At 39.7% G+C, this 8,600-nt stretch overlaps 1 long non-coding RNA gene across 2 annotated transcripts; it reads left to right on the top strand.

Moving 5' to 3' along the window:
* The first annotated feature begins 333 nt into the window (after positions 1-333).
* LOC150045960 (uncharacterized) lies at positions 334-7,480 on the top strand. Of its 2 annotated transcripts, none has more exons than XR_016532756.1 (4): positions 334-1,244; positions 1,344-1,476; positions 4,621-4,856; positions 6,550-7,480. It is a non-coding gene; the product is annotated as an uncharacterized LOC150045960 (long non-coding RNA). The 2 variants fall into 2 exon arrangements; XR_016532755.1 differs by having other exon boundaries at positions 1,344-1,639.
* The last annotated feature ends 1,120 nt before the right edge of the window (positions 7,481-8,600 follow it).

Genomic DNA, 8,600 nt, shown 5'->3' with positions numbered 1-8,600 from the left:
TTATGGTTAGGAATGCATGTCAAAGATCTGATAAAGTTAAGAATAGTGTATACAGGTTTAGGGTGAGCCCTAAAGCCAACGATGTGTGCTGATGCAGGGCCCAGGACAGAGGTCATGAGAAAAATGAAGGCAGAAATTGGAGAGATGTGTTTCTAAGCCAAATAGTAACCATAGATTGACCAGCAACATCAGAAGCTGAACAAGTCTAAGAGTCTTCAAAGGGAACCTGGTCACACTGTCTACATAACTGTGACCAAGTATCTGAGAGATAATTTAGAAGGAGTTCATGACCATCTGTCTGTTGCTTAAAAGCCATAGTGAGGCAGAACTTCATGGTAGTCATGGTAAGAATAGCTACTGACCTCATGGTAGTCAGAAAGCAGATCGAGTCAGAGCCTATAGGATCTAGTCACCACAATGAACAGACAGCCAGCTATGAACCAAACTCCACACATAAGCCTTTTGTGACAGCACTTCCCGTGCAAACCATAACATCAACACCTGGATGTTTGAACTTCTCATTTCCCAAGATATAGAATCCAGTACCTCAGACCAGCTCACATATGGGAAGCAATGATGCATATGCAATCATAATGGGGTATCTAGAGGTTCCTACAGTTTTTATTATATGGTTGGAATGCCCAGAACTGTGGGTGATCAATTTCTTTGTATCCAAGGAAACGACTTGGACCGAATTCCAGGAGCTCCTTGAGCTTCTTGTGGGAGCTTCCCAGTCCTTAGGCATCTGGTTTCCCTTTGAAGAACTTGAATGAGTCCATTTCATCAGGTAGCATCTGTTGCTATAGTGAAGTCCACCAATGGAATTACATCTTTTGAGGAAAGACTTTTCAGTCACCTCATTAAAGAAGTCTCATTCCTTTATAGCTGGTGGGTGACCGTCTGTTCACATTTATTTTCTAATCTCAAGCTATAAACAAAAAAATAGAAAAAAAAAGAATCCATATGTAAAAATGATTTTTTAAAATCTGGTTAAGTTATATTCTTTTCTGTTGCTATCAGGGAAAGGCTTAAATTTTAGTTTTATGAGCCCACTGTGAAAGGTCCATCTAATCATCTCCTGAAAACCTTTTTATTCATCAGAAGAATATTTGCTGAATATATTTTAATATGTGTTTATATATTCACAGATTGCCTTGAAAAGGATATATACTCAAACTAGCACTGTCTCTAGGTGTAAAAATTAAAGACTTCATGGTGTACTCTTTGGAAAACCTCATCTACAGGTATGGCGTGTTTGGAACCATTCAATAAAACTAAGAGCATGCTGATATTTTCTCTAAGACAACTTTGAAAATTCTGATTATAACACTTACTATATACAGACTCCTAACTGTGGAACATACAGCCTTAAGTGAAGCAGAAAAATTCTTATCAGCTTCGGGAACACCAAGTCCCATCTAGAAGAAGAGATCATCTGTAAAGTTAACATTTGCATAATCAAGTATGCAGTCACCAGTAAGTGGAACCAAAGAAGACTTGAGCATCATTAGAAATCTCTGCAGCAGTGGTGTCCCACATGAGGAGAGCCCAGAGAGTTAGGGAGATCCCAGAAATACACATCGATTAATGACAATGGTAGGACAAGAATTGAGACCTTCCACCTTTATTCAAAGATAATGTAAGTAAAACACTAAGGAGAAAGAATAGAAACAGGCTAGAATGATGTGTGTTAATAGAGTCCAGCCTTGGAACCTATGTTACTGTGCACATATGCATCTTATACCCCCAAATTGGGGAGACAGTATTGATCTGTTCCTTTCAAGTGACTCAGAGAAGCTAGTATTGAGAAGGTGAGTTGAGCTGCCACAGCTAAGTGTCCAGGGGCAGGAATGTAGTATTCTAGTTACAATACTTACTTTGCCATTGTGCAAAGTACTCAGCTGCACACTGGCCCTGGAGGCAAACCACCAGCTCCAAAATCTACATGGCTGATTCTCTGCTATCCAGAAAGTTCCATGACAATGTATTTGTTGAGCTAATCATAGGGATTTGTTAGAAGGAAGAAGAATCCAACCACAAAAAGGCAAAAACAAACTCCCTGCCATCAGTTATCTGAAAAGGAATGCATTTTTATTTCAAGAAATTCTGAGAAAGAGCCAGTAATATCAAGGTCTGGTGAAATGGAGCTGGTGGTTTTATTACACATCTTGGCATCTGAAGTAGAGACCTAAATCTTAAATCTCGAATCTTGAAAGAAATCTATTTAAAACAACATAACTAAGGCATAAACATTCACTGGAAGCTACTGGACCAACTTGGACATCCGGCACTGTTTCCCTCCAAAACTAACAATGAGACAGAAGACAATGGGAGAGAGCAATGTATCCTTTGACCTGCTCCTTCCAGGTGTTCAGCTCTGTCATTTTACTGACATTTAAATAGTGCCCATATAGTACGTGAATGCATAAGTGTTGACATAGCTTAGTTCATTGTTCCTTCTTAGGGATACTCAGCCTTATTGAAACCAATAGCCATATTGTTGTTTTTCCTCCAGTGTACCCTCAGTCTCTTCCATGATCAGATTACAAGCCCCAAGTTAGGGAAAGCTGGAATAAATGCAAAAAAAAAAAAAACAACCACAATAATAATTGTCTACAAAGATGTTCAAGGGCAATACCTTGAAGAGGTTGGTTAATGTGTATTAAAAGCCTAGAACTACTAGCATAGGGAGAATTTGAAAAAGATAGCAGATTATTGTGAGACATGTACATCACTACAAAATAATTCTGGTTGTTCACAGGGTAAGATTCATCTTTCCATTCCGTGTCCTTTGACCTCATAGTTAATAAGGTGAAAATCTCTTTCCTGCCTCCATTTGGGGCATGCTACTAGGTTAATGGAACATTGGTTTCCAGCCATATCAACTGAATCCCCCCGCCCCCCGCAATGAACCAGTCAAAGCATGCTAACAACTCCCATCCCTGTAGGCATGCTTTGCAAAGCTGTGGACTTCCACCCTCTTCCAAACAGAAAAGTTTCAAATGGTAGAAGTTTTTAGAATGATGTTGTCTTGCCATAATTTTATGCTCAGAGCTGTGTGTGGCACAGTTTAGTCTCAGTACAGGGTCTGGCTAAATTTCAGTCCATCAAAAGGTGGCTGGTAAGGGCACTGTGAAGCCTGCAGAGCCACAAAAGGATTCTGCCCTCCAGGGAGGGGGGTTCACATTTCGGGAGAGTCTGTTAGAGATGAGAATCTATTGCTGTATTTCAAAGGCTGGGTTTCTTGAAACATTTTAATGTCCACCCTCAGTTGGAATTATCTGTGTCCAAAATAACAAATGCTCCTAAAACATTTTTCTCCTCTGAGCCTCAGGAGGCTTGATTTTTGTTTTTGAAGTTGATGGAAATTGGTGTGGAATTCATAAGGGAGGTCCCTAGGAAAATAAAATCAGCCACTGAAAGCTGCCAGCAGCCCCTGGTCCTCTCTCAATTGCTATTTCCATGTCACAGAGTTCTTTTTCATTTTAAACATTCTGGGATATTTTCATGGTGTTGTGGCTAACCATTTTTAGTCAGTTTTTTTAAAAAAATGCCTTTATCACCTCCCACCAGGAAACTCATGGAACACACTGTCGGAGATGATGAAACTTTTTTTTCATTTTCTCCTTAAAAATATTAATGGTAAGCATTAAAAAGGAAAGTAAACACATTTCCTTCGGTCTTCAGACAGCTTAGTTTTAAATTCAGAATTGTAGCTATCACTATGAATAAAAGGATGGGATAATGCCAATGAACAAACTTGATTGTATTTATCAAAGGACAGGATCGGTGCCAACTTCTGCCTCTCACTAAGTGGGTACAGAGAAGGTGCCATAGTGCACTGCTGGGCAAGGCTCTAGATTGGATGGTTCAGACTGACAAACATTTAAAAGCTCTCACTCTGAAACAGAAGGAGATCGGTGAGTGAGAATGAAGAAAGGAGGGAGAGACGAGGAGGAAGAAAGGAGGGAGAGATGAGGGTAAATGTGGAACTGAGACCAGACAGTTTCTCATCTTGGCAAGAGGAAGATGCTCATAATCTTACTGATAAGGGATGGGAGTGAGGGAAAGGGAAACAACCTGTTTTGTCCCCTCTCAGCTTCTGTATTTCCAGACATAAAACCTAGGTGTGTCTTCTATTCAACTTTTCTCTAAGTCAAGAGCAGAGTACCTATGGGCATCAGTAAAAGAGGAACAGGGCATTCAGGTCATCTTGTCTTTCCCCAAGCAGCTGAGAGCACACAGTTAGCACTGAACAACTTACAGAAACTTTTGGTATCCAGGAGAGCCAGGGAGTTCATCAGAAGTGTCATGTTTTGCTTTGCTCTGTGCTCTATATAAACCATGGTGAACCTCCAAGCACAGACCCTGACTGAATAAAGAGATGGTCACAAGACAAGAATGCAGGGCGGGGATGTAGTTCAGTGGTAAAACCCTTGCCTAGCAAGTGCAATGCCCTGGGTTCGATTCCCAGTACCCAAAGAAAAAGAAAACACACAAAAATGCAATTCAAAAATAAAAAAGAATGTGATTCTGTGATTACAGAACGCTCACTGTTCTGTCACAGTGTAAAGAAATACAAATGAACACAATGCTATGTTGTGTGTTTTTCTTAAAAAGAACAACCGTGTGAAATGGTGCTGGAGGAAACATTGAAAATAAAGCCAGAAGATAAAATAATTTGTCACAGAAAAAACTCCAAAGATGCAAAATTCCAGCCACAGCTTTGACCTCCATATGGATCCTAAGTCTACTCATAGAGAAATGGAATCTACCACCTGCATGAAATATCTAATGTCCAGTACACTGACTATTTGGCCAAGATTTTAATTTTGTCACTTCCTCACTTTAGAAAAGTAAGTAGGCACCTGACTGATGACCAACAAGTGATATGATGGGCTAATTTTATATTAAAGTCCAAACCACACCACTCACAAGATGCATATGCTATAGTGCTACTTGCTATACATCCCAAGGTGATTTTTCTTCAAAATAGGATCATTGAATGTAATTTGTTTAGATGGGGTTATCAAAGAGTGAGGCTCTTATCCAATATGATTTATTTTCTTATGAAAATTACACTACTGAAAGAGAGAGACAGAGACAGGGGATAAGATTAGGAGGCAATCTATAAGCCAAAATAAATATGCAGAAGACATTTTCTTTACAATCTACCTAAAGAACCAAGTCTGTGATCCACCTTTCTGGATTTCAGACTTCTCGCTTCCAGTACGTGAGACAATGAATTCCTGTTCTTTAAACCATTCAATTGGTGTTAATTTTATGGCCTCTCTATCACACTAATACAATCAGTTTCATACAAAATAATGTTACATAATATTTAATTAAAGCTAACACCCATTGATATATTTCAATATGACAGAACCTATTCTTTATTTATGCCTTACTTCCCTTAATCTTTTCTGTTGTAATTCTTAGTTGCAACAAGAGTTAACGGAAGCCATCTTCATTACTGGGAATAAGTTTGAAGACTGAAGCCAATATCTTGTGCACATTAGAGCTGAAAGAAAAAAAAAACAAAAACAAATCTAGGTCCATTGTCTTAAAACTGAGCCACCTGAAACCTTCAATTGTGAGACTTTAGTAATGTGAATTAACTTTTAAAAAATTTATTTTAAATAATACCTGTTATTTTAGATTTTGTTTACTTTAATTCATTTCCAGGGGTAGGTTCACTTATTGAACAATGTCACTCCTTTAAGTACTTTAATAGAACATTTTGTGTCTAAAGCTGGCCATGGTGTTTGAACTCAGGGCCTGGGCACCGTCCCTGAACTCTTTTGATCAGGGTTAGTGCTTCACAACTTGAACCACAGTTCCACTTTTGGAATTTGATGGTTAATTGGAGATAAGAGCCTTATGGACTTTCCTGCCTGGACTGGCTTCGAATCCTTAGATCTCAGCCCCTTGAGCAACTATGATTATAGGTGTGAGCCACCAGTACAAAACCATACCCTACTATACCCTATTTGTGTGTGTGTGTGTGTGTGTGGGGGTGTGGGTGTGGGTGTGGGTGGGTGTGTCATGGCACTCGGAACTGAGCTCTTCAGCTCAAAGCTAGTGCTCTACCACTTTAAGCCACAGCACTACTTCCGGTTTTCTAGTAGTTAATTGGATATAAGAGTCTTCATAGACTTTCATGCCCAGGCTGGCTTTGAACTGCAATTCTCAGATCTCAGACTCCTGAGTAGCTAGGATTATAGTCATGAGCCACTGGCACCCGGCTTATAACCCATTTTTTTAAATTTTTTTAAATGGCTAGATAATTTTTTAAGGGAGTTGGAATAAATGCAACAGAGGTCAATAATCACAGAATTTTAAGGTTAGAGCAAGATCAGTTAACTAAATAGAGTTAACATTTTTATAGAACTGTTACAAGCATTTTGTTATAACCCATTTGTAAGACACGTTTAATGGAAAATTTTGTCTCCTCCACTCAACAGCAAGCAAACCAATCCATTTCCCTCTTATTAATTTTTTAACCAACTTTTTTGGAAGGTTATAGTAATGTTACTTCCACTTTTGTAGATTTGACCACAAGGACCAGCAATGGAAGATAAAATTCAACCAGTGTCTGTGGAGTGAACAGGTGAATTTCTCATCTCACAGATACCAGTGGCATTTAACAGATGGAGAGATGGAAACTGTGTGACTTGGAATGATTCGATGAAGATCATGCAGAGATTCAATGGTGTGAAGAGAGTTCCCGATCACCTCACGTCTACACATCGCTGCCTTCTGTGTCCTACTGTATAATTACAAATTCTCACCACTGCTCTTCCCTCATTCTCCCCCCAGCACTTTCAACCTGTCTACAATGTACCTACTTCCTATTTATGCATCCTGTAGGCATTTTTATTCTGTCTGTGAGTTCTGTACCTATTTGTGTAAGAATGAATCTTTACACAAGTGATATCACAGCTGTGTTGTTATCTCTGTGCAGTACCTGATGGAGCCTCAGTTTAATTAGGCAATAAACAAACTTCTCCGGATAGTGATGGTAATGATATTGATGATGACATCTGAAAACATAAGCTCCGAAGAGCTATAATCTCCATGCCTATCCCTTATCCCATACCCCCTCCTGGAAGGACTGGCTACATGGGAAATTAATGGGATTGGACGGATTTCAAGCTGTGGTCTGGACCACAGAGACTTTTTTTTTTTTTTTTTTGGTTTGTGAGTTCAGGTTCTTTGTACTTAGATGAGTTGTGAAGAGATTCACACAAACACTTGCAAAATCAGTTTCCCCAATTTGCAGTCCTCTCTCCACATGTGCTACTGGGCAATATGGAATGATGAGCCGAAAGTTCTGGCCTGTATCTCCAAATGCCTAAGGCAGACTGTGACCTCAAATTCAATGTATTTATGAAGAAATCTCTCATCACCTTTGAACAAAAGCTGAAGTCCTTTCTTGACTTTCCAAATACTGTCACTTTGTCTCCCATGTGTGTGATCATCCAGGATAAAAACTTTAAAATTATCATTGACTCACTCTCCTTCTTCTCCTTTCATGTCAAACTCAGTCAGGTGTTATTCTCCTATAAAATGCACACCATGAATTTCTCTGCTTCTATTATCAACACCCTATTTTGTTGACCTGAATCTGAACTGCCCTGCATAAAAATGTATCCTCCTGCTATATGTAAGTCATTTCCCCTTAACTATTATTTGATTATGATGGTCTTAGTCTGTTCAACTGATCTGAAAAAAAATCAGACTAAGTACCTTATAAACATAAAAAAAACCTGATTTTCCACAGGGTCTAGGCACAGTGGTCGTCACCTGTGATGGTAGCCACCTGAAAGGGGATGGTGGGGATGATCGCAGTTTGAGTTATGGAGATCCAATCTCAGGTAATAAGTTGGGCTTGAGGCGGCACACACATGTGTGTATCTGCTGTCCAGGCAGCGCAGCAGTCAGGCTGGAGTCTCCAGCTGGCTCCAGGAAAAAGTTCATGATTCTCAATTACTAAAAATATAAACCAACAAAACAGGAAAAGAGTCAGGAGTGTGTTTTCTTTTCTTCCTTTTCCTTTTCTTTCTTTCTTTTGCTAGTCCTTGGGCCTAAACTCAGGGCCTGAGCACTGTCTTTGGACTTTTTCTCAAAGCTAGAGCTCTACCACTTGAGCCACAGCACCACTTCAGACTTTTTCTATGTATGTGGTACTGAGGAATCAAACCCAGGTCTTCATGCATCTAGCAAACACTCTACTACTAGGCCAAACTCCTAGTCCATGGGAAATGTGTTTTCAATAGTAGAATGCTTGTCAAGTGAGCATGAATCCGAGTTCAAATCCAAGTAATACCAAAAAGAAAAGAAGGAAACAAAAGGAAAAGGAAATAGAAAGGAGGGGAGGGATGTGAAGAGAGTAATGGGAATGGCAGGGAAGGAGAGGAGAGAAGAGGAGGGGGAGGGAGGGGAGGACAGGGGAGAGAAGGGAGGGCGGGGGAGGAAAAGGGAGAAGAAAAGAGAGGAGAGAATAAAAATCATTTCCATAGTTTTGGAGACTGGACAATCTGAGATCTGTCCAAGGTGCTGACAGATTCAACCCATGTCAAGTACCCACTTTCTGGTTT

This window comes from Megascapheus bottae, chromosome 26 (genome assembly GCF_031878675.1).
Source record: "Megascapheus bottae isolate mThoBot1 chromosome 26, mThoBot2.hap1, whole genome shotgun sequence".
In the NCBI taxonomy this organism is placed as follows: Eukaryota; Metazoa; Chordata; class Mammalia; order Rodentia; family Geomyidae; genus Megascapheus; species Megascapheus bottae.
The sequence above is the reverse complement of the archived record's forward strand: the minus strand, read 5'-3'. Positions and strand labels throughout refer to the sequence as shown.